Consider the following 12,644-nt stretch of genomic DNA (forward strand, 5'->3'; position numbering starts at 1 on the left):
TGTTGTTTAGTTTTTTGGCCATAGGTTTTTTTTCCATGAAAGGCTTAGTTGCCTCCAATAGATGCTGGGATAGGTACAAAGAAGTTGTCATGGAAATGTCGCTGAGTATTTGTAGTGCTAACTAATGAACAATAAATGCAACAGTGAAATTGTTTCTCCTGCAATATATGCTATTTATTCCTTGACTACATCGTTTAACTCAACCTATCCAAATTGATGACATGCAAGAATATTGCCTTCACAAGAGCTGCACAAAAAGACTTGGCTTTTCGTTGCACAATATGGTATAAATACCAACTTGAAAATTCCACAACTTGATCTACTCTATTGCAACTTACAATCAGAAAGATAGCTACATGACTTTGTAGAGAGAGGGTACATATGGCCTATATCGTTTGATGATTAGAAGGTTGATAAGTTGACAATTCTTGGCAATATTTTATTGAGCCATTTTAGGATGATTGGTCAGCATCTTCTTTCTAGAATATTGTATATTGCATTTTCTATTTCAGCCTTTCCAGCCTACTAGTGCTTCTTCCAGCAGTCTTTCGGGATGAATCAAAAATCCTAATCCTGCTTTTCCGCACTTTTCTGGACCAATTTCCTTTGAAGTAGGATGATTTAGTAGGCCGTCTGTGTTCATAGATTGTCATAAATAATTTTCTTTTTTTTTCTATAACACAAGTTTTCCCAATAGAGCATATTTCGACTTTTCTTCTATGAATGGCTTCAGCTGCTTTCCTAAAACAACCTAGGACTCCACCATCAAATGGTACTACTGTAGATATCAATCTGCTAATTCCGAACACCTCATGAAGCTTATCCGGGGTGGCCAGTCCAAGGAGGTACATACAGAGAATTAATTAAGATCGATATTTGATTATATGATGGATTGAAATTGTTTGTCTACAGTCCATGTGTTCATTTCTCTTAATCGAGTCACAACTTAATGCTAAATTCTCTTTTACTTTTTGTTTGTTTTAAGTTAACTGGCTTTTCTACCAGGTCCATTGACTGTTGTATGTGATCAAATTTGAGTAGGATTTGTTAGTTATGCTACAGGGCATTGCTTTTCTACAAAACTAAGATTTCTTACTTTCTAATTGTAGGTGACGTACCCAGGCCCAACTCATCCTCTTTAATATGTACTCACAAGATGACCTGCCAAAGCCTCTGGTAAGAACTCTCAATCAGGGTTCAAATGTCACAAGTATGGATTTCCATCCTCTGCAGCAAACAATTCTGCTACGTGATTTCAAATTCCATTCTATACAATTCTTCATTCAATTAAATTCCTAAAGTCAATTTGGAAGATGTACTTTTTTATCTTTATAAGTATGTTCACACAGGCTAGTGATTCAATTTTGGATTTTTGGCTTTATCAATCAGTTGGAACAAATGCTGGTGACATTGCAATTTGGGAAGCGGCATCTTGAGAAAGATTAGCTTACAGGACCTTTAAGGTTTGGGAAATTTCGGTTCGTTCGATTCCAAAGATGATTTTTTCCTAAATTGGTTCTGTAATTTAAATTGTGGAAATTGTACATCTATGAATTGATCTTGAAAATATTTTACAGTTCTTTACTGGATTTTATCATTAGCACAGACCTTAGGTAAACTCTTATACATGTGTTTTTATGTTTTCATAGGCTGCTCTTGTGAAAGATCCAGTTGTGTCAGTGAATCATTGTATTTGGAGCCCAGATGGGGCAGTCCTTGGTAAATTAATCTATACTCTTTTTAAATAAGATGTTTTGATATCATTTCCTCCTTTATACAACAAGGTGAGTGATTTGTAATAATGCCATCTACACGTCTCTGGTCTCCTTTTGGTTGGTTGTGCACCAATACAATGGTGTGCTATTCCCTCTATTCAGATACTGACATGCCTGCATTGTGTTATAGGAGTTGCGTTTTCCAAGCATATAATTCACATATATTCTCTTATATTGTGGCAGGTGATTTGAGACAACATCCAGAGGTTTGCTTACATGCTTAAAGACCAACCTGTACATGCTTGTATGTCTTTAAAATTACGTTTGTATTGAAAGTATAATTTATTAGCTTTGATATAATTTATACAGATTGACACACACGCTGGTGGGGTCAATGATATTGCTTTTTCACATGCTACCTCCCAGCTACGCATAGTTACATGTGGGGATAATAAGACTATCAAGGTAATCTGATTTTTATCAGATGTGTCAAGACTCATTTCAATAGTTCTCGTTTACTTAATCTGTATATGAAAAAAATTGTGCGCTTGTAGGTGTGGGATGCAGTAACTGGTTGAAAGCAGTACACATTTCAAGGTCATGAAGCACCTGTCTATTCTGTTTGTCCTCACCAGAAAATAAAAATATTCAGGTACTTTGTTCCTTGAGACCTAAGCAATTTTATGTGCATTGCAGTTGAGTAGTATTAAATTCTAGGTTTTTTTTAAAGTTACATTGCATATTCTATTTTTGTTTGATGTTTAGCTTCCTCTGAATTTTTTTCTATATGAGAAATACTTAATTGCACTAAAGATAGATGGATTATGACTCTTTGTTTGTATGTAGTTTATTTTTTCTAAAGCTATTGATGGAAATACTTAAGCTTGGTCGTATGATCTTGCGGGATCTAGGGTGGACTATAATGCTTCCGATCTCTGGTGCACAACAATGGCCTGCAGTGCGGATGGAGCAAGGTAAAATGTTAAACTTGGAATGGTGTTTAGTTTATAAAGTGCCTTCATGTGGATCTGAGTTTTACTTTCTTCAATTTTCTATATATTATGTACTATGTAAAGACAATGTCTTTTTTTAAATTATCTGTATTTTTATTAGGCTCTTCTCCTATAAAACAAGTAAAGATGGTGATTTAAGATGGTGATTCCTACCTGGTTGAGTGCAATGAAAGTGAGGGAACTATCAAGCAGGCATATTCTGGTTTTAGGAAGCATTCCTTAGGTGTTGTGCAATTTGATACAACCAGGAATACGCTCTTGGCAGCTGGCGATGAATTTCAAATAAGTTCTGGGACATGGATAACACCAATATCCTGACAACAATTGATGTTGAGGGTAGTTCGGTAAGAAGTTATTTTTGAAGATGAGGATGGCTTATTTTTAGAGTTTGAGAGATAATGATTTTGAGAAAAAAATGTTTTTCTTGATCACATCTCAATGTATAATCCTTGTGTTATTTCCCAAAAAGTTCCAGTCTAGTTCTTGCCTTCGTTCCAGTAAAGATGGTTCCATGTTGGCAATCACAAGTAATTACATAGAAAAAAGATCTTAGCCAATGCAGAGGTATTTCCCTTAATTCACATGCTGAAGAGTAGATCCTTTGAGGGAACGAGGGTGCCACCAAAGACAATGGCAACAAAGGTAAATTGCTTTCATGAACATCTACTATGTACATGCACTGCTAACTAATGGTTAAGTTTAAACTCTATAACTAGATAATTTTTAATACGCAGACTTCAATTGTGAATGTCCTGCCTCCTTCAGTCACTGCTCCTGGTTCCCTTCCCTGTGCTATAGAACGTTCAGAGTGACTTCCACCTGCAGTGTCAATGACCAATTTTGTAAGAGCTTTCTCCTAGAATTATTTCTTTAGGGTCTACAATAGTTGTCCAACCATATTCAGTTTAGTTTGTCACATATATCTTATCAGTGTATAAACTTTCACTCCATATTACATATATTGTTGCTTTGAAGTTTCCATATAGCATAGGATTTTGTTTTTCCCTTTCAAATGCTCTATTACCCATTATTTTTGCATATGTTTTATAGGAATAGGATGATATGATCAGTGGATTCTTAAAATTATCTGACACTCGAGATAACATGTGTGCATAGTAGCATAGACAGCAGTTGGACACCAGCTGTTAAACCAAGGATTCTAGATGAGGTTACAGACAAGAGGAAGAACTGGAAGTTGAAGATCACTGATTTGGGTCAGTGTAGGTCTCTCAGGTTTCCTGAAACAATGCATGCAAGCAAGGTATGCAATCATCCTTCTATTATAGAAAACACTAAAGTTTTACATACAATACATTTTTATCTGCTACAAATTCTGTCGATATTGATCCAAACAAGTAATGTGCTATTTCTTGCAGGTGGTAAAAATGATATACACTAATTATGGTGTTGATGTTTTAGCACTAGCCATCCAGTGCTCTCCATAAGCTATGGAAATGGCAACGGAGTGACTGGAATCTATCTGGAAAGGTAGGGTTCTTCAGTAGTTGTTTGCTTTCTTTTTATTTTAGCTTGTTTTATTTATTTATTTGTTTGTTATACTTTTGGATATATGATTTGCAGCTCTATTTTATGTAGTAATGATTGACGAGGAACTAAGAGTTAGTATTTTATTCCACAGTCTACAGCGAGTATTCCACTATAGATGTGGCAGCCAGCTAGTGGGATTGTTATGAATAATTACATTGGTGATACAAATCCAGAAGAAGTTGTTGCTTGTATAGCTTTGTCTAAGAATGATTCCTATGTGATGTCTACATCCAGTGGCAAGGTCTCCTTATTCAATATGATGACATTTAAGGTAAGAGAGCCTTCTACCTAAAGACCAGTCTCATTTTAATGTTTCTGATATATATAATTTCAGTTTCAGTTGTCTGCTTAGGGGTTTATTCTCTAATGTCTCACCTGTGAATATAACTGTTGTGCTTTTCAACTTTCAAATTATGTGGTGTTAGAGTTGGTCTTTTCCAACACCTCCTTTTCCAAGGAGCTAGCTATATTTCAGTTTCAGTTGTCTGCTTAGGAGTTTATTCTCTAATGTCTCACCTGTGAATATAATTGTTGTGCTTTTCAACTTTCAAATTATGTGGTGTTAGAGTTGGTATTTTCCAACACCTCCTTATCCAAGGAGCTAGCTATAGTTCAGGATCACTCAAGAAGTTTCTTGTGTAATGTTCCCCACTAGAAGGTTCTTGTGTAATGTTCCCCACTATAGGCTAAGAATTCAAAGGCTCCCAATTTATCTGAATCACTGGTTTCATGGCAATGCTAATTAGTGATTCATTGCAGGTCATGACAACTTTCATGCCACATGCAGCCACTTTTCTGGCTTTCCACCCTTAGAACAAATAACATCATTGCAATTGGCATGGAGGATTCATCAATTCAAATATACAATGTATGCAATGTTCGAGTTGATGAGTTGTTGCCTGTGAATATATCTTTGATTTTAAAATTCTTATCATTTTATTCCTTGTGCCCTTTTACCAAAAATGCCCTTTTCAAGGGGAGAACAAAGCTCAAGGGGCTACCAAAAGAAAATCACGGGCCTGGATTTTTCACTTGTTTTGAATGTGTTGCTATCTTCTAGAGCTGATGCCCAGGTATATGGTGTCTTTTATTATTATATATAGTTTGACTCTGTGATGTTCACTTTAAACTTTACAGAAATCTACCGAGTGGAAATGTTCCTATACTCACAACCATGACTTTCGGCAATTATCTCTCTGGGGTATAGATGGGTGGGACAAGCGAAAGTCAAAAGTTGTACCACTACAGCCAGGAAGATCATCAGCACCAGTCAGAGATACAAGAGTACAGTTTCATAATGATCAAAGTCGCTTGTTAGTTGTGCTGAGAGCCAGCTTGCACTATGTAAGTACCTGTAAGCAGTCTTGAATTCAAACAGATAGTTATATAATGTCACTTATCTTGCGTATCTAATCGGATGACCTTGTTACATCATGGTTGCATTGCAGTGGTCTCCTCATGATTCCCTATCTGATGTTTCCATGTTGGAGCGCTTGCGCTATGTAAGTAGTTGTAAGAAGTCTTGAATTCAAACATAGACAGTTATATAATGTCACTTATCTTGTGTATCTGATCGGATGACCTTGTTACATCATGGTTGCATTGCAGTGGTCTCCTCATGATTCCCTATCTACTCCTATTTCAAGTGCCATATACTCATGTGACAAGCGTCCTAGTTTAAGCGAGCTTCTGGTGCAGTTGGAGTGTTTGATGCAGAAAGCTCGATGCGTCACTGTCGCATTTCACCTTCTGCATATTTACCATTCGGAATGAACAGGTAAATGGGCTTTTTCATTCTATCAAGGTTGATATATCTATTTTTCAGATTTGGCTTTTGAGACAGCATATTATGATTTAATTTGTTGTTTTGTTATTTATGTAGCAGTAACACCTATCCTCTAGTCGTTTTTTCAATCCATCCGAACCAAATAAATTTGCTATTGGAATGACATATGGAGGAGTTCATGTTATTGAGCTTTAAGAGTTAGAAAGGAATCAGAGTCAGATGGGAAATGGGGTGTTGGTGTTGGGAATAATGCTTAATTAGTTATGTAAGTTGTTATTTTGTGTTCTCTGCAAAATTAAAGCAGCAAATTGTTAGGGTAGTCACTGCTGGAAGGTGATGGAAATTAGCTGTAATGTCATTAGATATGTTTCAGAGTTGATTTTAGTAATAGTTTTACTATATAATAATGTAGTTAATAGTTCAATCAATATATAAGATTTGCAGCATTTTTTAGCTCACACACAGTAACTGTGTTTTTATTTGTTTTATTTTTTTTATATGTATTTTTATTCATAGTATTGTTGGCTTCTCAATTGGCTGGAAATAAGTCACTTCATATTCTACATGTGGTATCAGAGCAGGTAAAATTGTTTTGGGATAAAGTTGTATTGTTGGAATTTCGCCAAAGTTAATCATGTCGAATTCTAACCAGATGCTAGTTCTAGAATTTGATGGGAACGATTATGATTATTGGTGCATTAAGATGCTAACATTTTTTATTGGAAAAGATTTGTGGGAGATTGTTGAATCAGGATATGAGGAGCCAGTTGATTGGAATGCTCTTACAGCCAATGAAAGAACAACAAGAAAGGAAGCAAGGAAGAAGAATGCTCAAGCTTTGTTTCACATTCAGATAGCTCTTGATAAGAGCTTATTTCCAAGAATATCAGGAGCAAAAACTGCCAAAGCTGCCTGGGAGACTCTACAAGAAGCTTACCAAGGTAGTGATCAAGTTAAGGTGGTCAAGCTTTAGACATTGAAGCGAGAGTTTTAGAATTTGAAGATGCAAGAAGCTGAAAGTGTCAGTGACTATTGTGTGAGAGTCAAAGATGTGGTCAATAAAATGGCTACACTTGGAGAAACTGTAAGTAATGAAGTTTTAATTAAAAAGGTATTGAGATCTTTAACACATAGATGGAATCATGTTGCAATAATCATGGAAGAAAGTAAGGATTTGACAAAACTACAGTTTGACGAATTGGTTGGATCTTTGACGTCTCATGAAGAAAGATTGAAGGAAACTTTTGAAGGTGTAGAGAACGCTTTTTCCTCTAAATTACAAATTACAAAGAATGAAGATGCAAGTAGCAGAAGTACCAAAAGCCATCAAGGTCAAGGTAAATGGAAAAGCCAAAATTATTCAAGAGGTGGAGGAAGAGGTAGCTCAAGTGGAAGAGGTAGTTTCAGAGGAAGAGGTAGAGGTAGATTTGATAAGAGAAATTTTCAATGTTATTATTGTAACAGGTATGGTCACTTTGAAAGAGAATGCAGATTGAAAGAAGGTAAAAATGCTAATTATGCTCAAGAAAGTGGTGAGTATCCTCCAGATCACTTATTTTTATCTTATGCCAAAGGTGAAAATACTAGTAAAGATGTTTGGTACCTAGATTCTGGATGCTCTAACCATATGACAGGGAATGAGAAGTTGTTTTTAGCAAAGGATGGAAGTTTCAAATCCAAGATCCAGCTTGGTGATGATAAATCATTGGAGGTTTCTGCCAAAGGAGCTATGGAGGTCCAAACAAAAGAAGGTATAAAGAGTATTCATGACATTTATTATACTCCACAATTGAAGCATAATTTGTTGAGCGTTGGGCAGCTATGTGAGAAAAATTATAAAGTAGTCTTTGAAAATAAGACATGTACTATCTATGATAAGAATAAGGGAAATAGGGTGATCACTGTTGTGCCTATGAAAAGAAATAGGATGTTTCCCTTGAGGTTTGATGAACATAACAACAATCTTGCAAATATGGCTTATGAGGATTCAAGTTGGTTATGGCATCTCAAGTATGGGCATTTAAATTTTCACAGTTTGAAGTTTCTAACCTCACATGCATTAGTTTCTGGTTTGCCCAAGGTAGAAGAGCATAAGGAAGTTTGTGAAGGATGTGCTAAAGGAAAGCATGCAAGGGAAAGTTTTCCAAAGGGTAGTGCATGGAGGGCTCATCACCCACTTCAGCTTGTTCATTCAGACATATGTGGTCCTATGCAGACTAAGAGTTTGGGTAAGTCATCATATTTCATCACTTTTATTGATGATTACTCACAAAATTGTTGGGTATATTTTTTGAAGGCCAAAAGTGAAGCCCTGGATACATTCAAGAAGTTCAAAGCCCTTGTATTAAATGAGATAGGGTGCAAGATCAAATTTTTGCGAACTGACCGTGGAGGAGAATTCTGCTCAAAAGCTTTCCAGAGTTATTGTGATATGAATGGCATCAGGAGGCGGCATACTATAGCATACACACCCCATCAGAATGGCATAGTTGAGAGAAAAAAATCGTACTGTGGTTGAAATGGCAAGATGCATGCTACAAACTAAGGGATTGAGCAACTCTTATTGGGGAGATGCAGTTGCTACAGCAGTGTACATCCTCAACTGTAGCCCCACCAGTGCACTGGAAAATATGACTCCTTATGAAGCTTGGTATGGAAAAAGGCCTAATGTTAATCATTTCAAAGTTTTTGGTTGTTTGGCTTATGTGCATGTACCTAATCAGAATAGAAAAAAGTTAGATGCAAAGAGTGAGTTATGTATTTTTATTGGGTATAGTGAGACAAGCAAGGTTTATAAATTGTATAATCCTCTAGTTAACAAGCTTATTGTCTCAAGAGATGTAATTTTTGATGAAGGGGGAGTTTATGGTCATCAAAAAGGCCATGTTGAGAAGACAAAATCTATTTTGAATGATGATATAATTGTTGATAATGATCATGAGCAACCAACTAATGTTTCTGTAACTAGTGGCTTAACTCCACCAAGCAGCCCTTCATCAATTTCTTCAACATCAAGTTCAAGTCCAACTTCTTCTCCAAGTTCTACAAGGAAGGTAAGAAGATTGAGTGATATTTATGAGAGGAGTGCAAATCAAGCACATGAAGAAAGCCCAATAGGTGAGATAGTCAATTTTGCTTTATTAGCCAAGGCTGAATTTGAACCATCATGTTTTGAAGATGCATGTACTAATGAGGTTTGGATGCAAGCCATGCAAGAAGAGATGGATTCCATTCAAAGGAATGACACTTGGAAGTTGATAGAGCTTCCACATGACAAGAAAAAGATTGGCACCAAATGGTTCTATAAGACTAAATTTAACAGTGATGGGAGTGTTGAAAGACACAAAGCAAGATTAGTTGCTAAAGGATTCACACAGAAGTATGGAATTGATTATGAAGAGACATTTGCACCAGTAGCAAGACAGGAGACCATTAGAATGTTGACTTCATTAGCAGCTCATAAAAAGTGGAGCATACATCATATGGATGTGAAAAGTGCCTTCTTGAATGGGTACTTAGAAGAGGAAGTATATGTGGAGCAACCACAAAGTTTTGAAGTGGAAGGAAAGGAGAATAATGTCTACAAGTTGAAGAAGGCTTTGTATGGCCTTAAGCAAGCACCAAGAGCATGGTATGCAAGGCTTGATGGATACTTTCAAGAAAATGGCTTCCAGAGAAGTAAGAATGATCCTACCCTTTACTACAAACAAGAAGGTATTGATATTTTAATCATAAGTTTGTATGTTTATGATCTATTGTATATGGGTAGTAGTTCTAAGATGAATGATAAATTCAAAGTTGCTATGATGAATGAATTTGAGATGAAAGATCTAGGCATCATGAAATATTTTCTAGGAATGGAGGTTTATCAAAGTAAGGATGAGATTTTCATTTGTCAGACAAATTATGCGCAGGATATGCTAAATAAATTTGATATGCTTGATTGTAATCCATCCCCTACTCCAAGTGCTCATGGAAAGGTGTTATGTAGAGATGATGGTGTTGATTTAGTTGATGATAAAACTTACAGAAGTATTGTGGGGAGCTTGATATCTCTAACCCACACAAGGCCTGATATTACATATTCAGTTTCACTTGTTTCAAGATATATGACAAATCCATCTGAAATACATATGAAGGCAGCCAAGAGGATTTTAAGGTATGTGAAAGGCACTCTAAATTTTGGTATCCATTACTACTCTTCTGAAAAGTTCAATCTTGTTGGATTTAGTGATTCAGATTGGGGAGGTAGTCTTGATGACCGTAAGTCCACATCAGGAAATTGCTTCTCTTTTGGTTCTAGTTTGATTACATGGAGCTCAAACAAACAAAGCATTGTTGCCCTCTCATCCACAGAAGCGGAGTATGTTGCAGTTACCTCAGCATGTACACAAGCTCTTTGGCTTAGAAAAATTTTGGAAGAAATTCGAGAAAAACAAATTCTGCCTACAGTGATTTATTGTGATAATGTAAGTGCAATCAAGTTAGCAAAGAATCCAGTTCATCACAGCAGGACAAAGCATTTTGACCTGAAATATCACTTCATTAGAGATTTGGTGCAGAAAAAGGATATTGAATTGAAGCATATAAATACTCAGCATCAACTAGCAGATATCTTCACCAAAGCAGTTGCAAAAGATCAATTTTTGGCACTACGAGATAAGATAGTAAATCCTCATTAATCATTAAGGGGGAGTGTTGGGAATAATGCTTAATTAGTTATGTAAATTGCTATTTTGTGTTCTCTGCCAAATTAAAGAAGCAAATTGTTAGGGTGGTCACTGCTGGAAGGTGTTGGAAATTAGCTATAATGTCATTAGATATGTTTCAGAGTGGATTTTATTAATAGTTTTACTATATAAGAATGTAGTTAATAGTTCAATTAATATATGAGATTTGCAGCATTTTTTAGCTCACATACAGTAACTGTGTTTTTATTTGTTTTATTTGTTTTATCTTTTTTATATGTATTTTTCTTCATAGTATTGTTGGCTTCTCAGTTGGCTAGAAATAAGTCATTTCATATTCTACAGTTGGACCTCCCCCAGATAATGGAACTGTCGGATCGAATCCAACATTAAATGACCAAGGTTCGGAACAAACGTCAAGGTATTTCAATGGGAATATAAGAACAATTTGAAGTACACTCTACTACTTTGTATCTACAGACTGTTCATTTACAAGAATACCATGAATAAATGGTAGCGCGTCTTGGTAGTGGAACGCCTCCACTTGTGTTCCAGTTTTTGAGGCATTCTATCAAGATTGTAATTTTCATCAAATATTGTTCATCTCTGTAGATGGCGGTTAAGCGATTATAAATATATGTAAATGAGTATGTAGGTGTAGTCTTGGTCACTATATTTTTTTCTAGGTCGTGTAAAAAATGAAAGTCCGTCATTGGAGCATAATTCATGAATGTTCTTTCCGAGGGTTTCTCAGTGTATTTTGAAACCCTTCTTTGTACCACGAGTTTTTTTTCATATGCTCATGTTCATTCAAAGGAGCGTGGTTTATGCCGAAGCTTTGTCAAACTCGAGAATATTATATTTATAAACTGAATCAACATTTTTGGGTTGACAGTAATTGCAGCTCAGATTGAAGTAATTCAGTTGAGAAAACATTGATTATGCATGAATTTCTGCAATTGACTCAAAGATATTTCTTGTCAGATGACTATTGTTTGAACATATTGATACAGATATTAATGGAAAGCAAGATCGATGACTATTTTTTGAACATATTGATACAGATATTAATGGAAAGCAAGAATCTGTAAGGAACTTGTGTTTTATTGCTCAGATTGAAGTAATTCAGTTGAAAAAACGTTGATTATGCACGAGTTTCTGCAATTGACTCAACGAGATTTCTTGTTCGATGACTATTGTTTGAACATATTGATACAAATATTAATGGAAAGCAAGAATCTGTAAGGAATTTGTGTTTTATTGCTCAGATTGAAGTAATTCAGTTGAGAAAACATTGATTATGCATGATTTTCTGCAATTGACTCAACGAGCTTTCTTGTTCGATGATTATTGTTTGAATATATTGATACAGATATTAATGGAAAGCAATAATTGTTTTATTTTTGATGGACTTACTGGGGAGAGATCTTTTCTTTGAAAGTTGTAAGTTTACACATTTTGGATGTCAGCTTAATAGTTGGCTTCATTTATTCCTTTGGTCAGTTGCTATTTACAGGACGAGCTTTTTGTTCGATGACTATTGTTTGAACATATTGACACAGATGTTAATGGAAAACAATAATCTGCAAGGAATTTGTGTTTTATTTTGTATGGACTTACTAGGGAGAGATCTTTCCTTTGAAAGTTGTAAGGTTACACATTTTGGATGTCAGTTTAATAGTTGGCTTCATTTATTTCTTTGGTCGGTTGCTGCTTACAAGACTCTGCATTGCTTATAGTGCTTGTAACTATCTATGAATGCATGAGTTCTAGCTGCTTTTTAATAACACGGATTCTAGCTCCTTCAATTACATGGAGAGAATTCATGAGTGGATATCTTATTGTAAATTGGCAAATTTTTGTTATTGTTTTACTGCGAAGCAATCAGATAAGG

At 35.6% G+C, this 12,644-nt stretch overlaps 1 pseudogene; it reads left to right on the top strand.

Annotated features, from left to right (window-relative positions):
- Positions 1–381: 381 nt before the first annotated feature.
- LOC149182839 (protein TOPLESS-RELATED PROTEIN 2-like) lies at positions 382–11,202 on the top strand (annotated as a pseudogene).
- Positions 11,203–12,644: the final 1,442 nt, after the last annotated feature.

The sequence above is a fragment of the Pinus tabuliformis genome, chromosome 3_2 (genome assembly GCF_031772625.1).
Source record: "Pinus tabuliformis cultivar Carrire ecotype Pingquan chromosome 3_2, CPIR1, whole genome shotgun sequence".
NCBI classification, from domain to species: Eukaryota; Viridiplantae; Streptophyta; class Pinopsida; order Pinales; family Pinaceae; genus Pinus; species Pinus tabuliformis.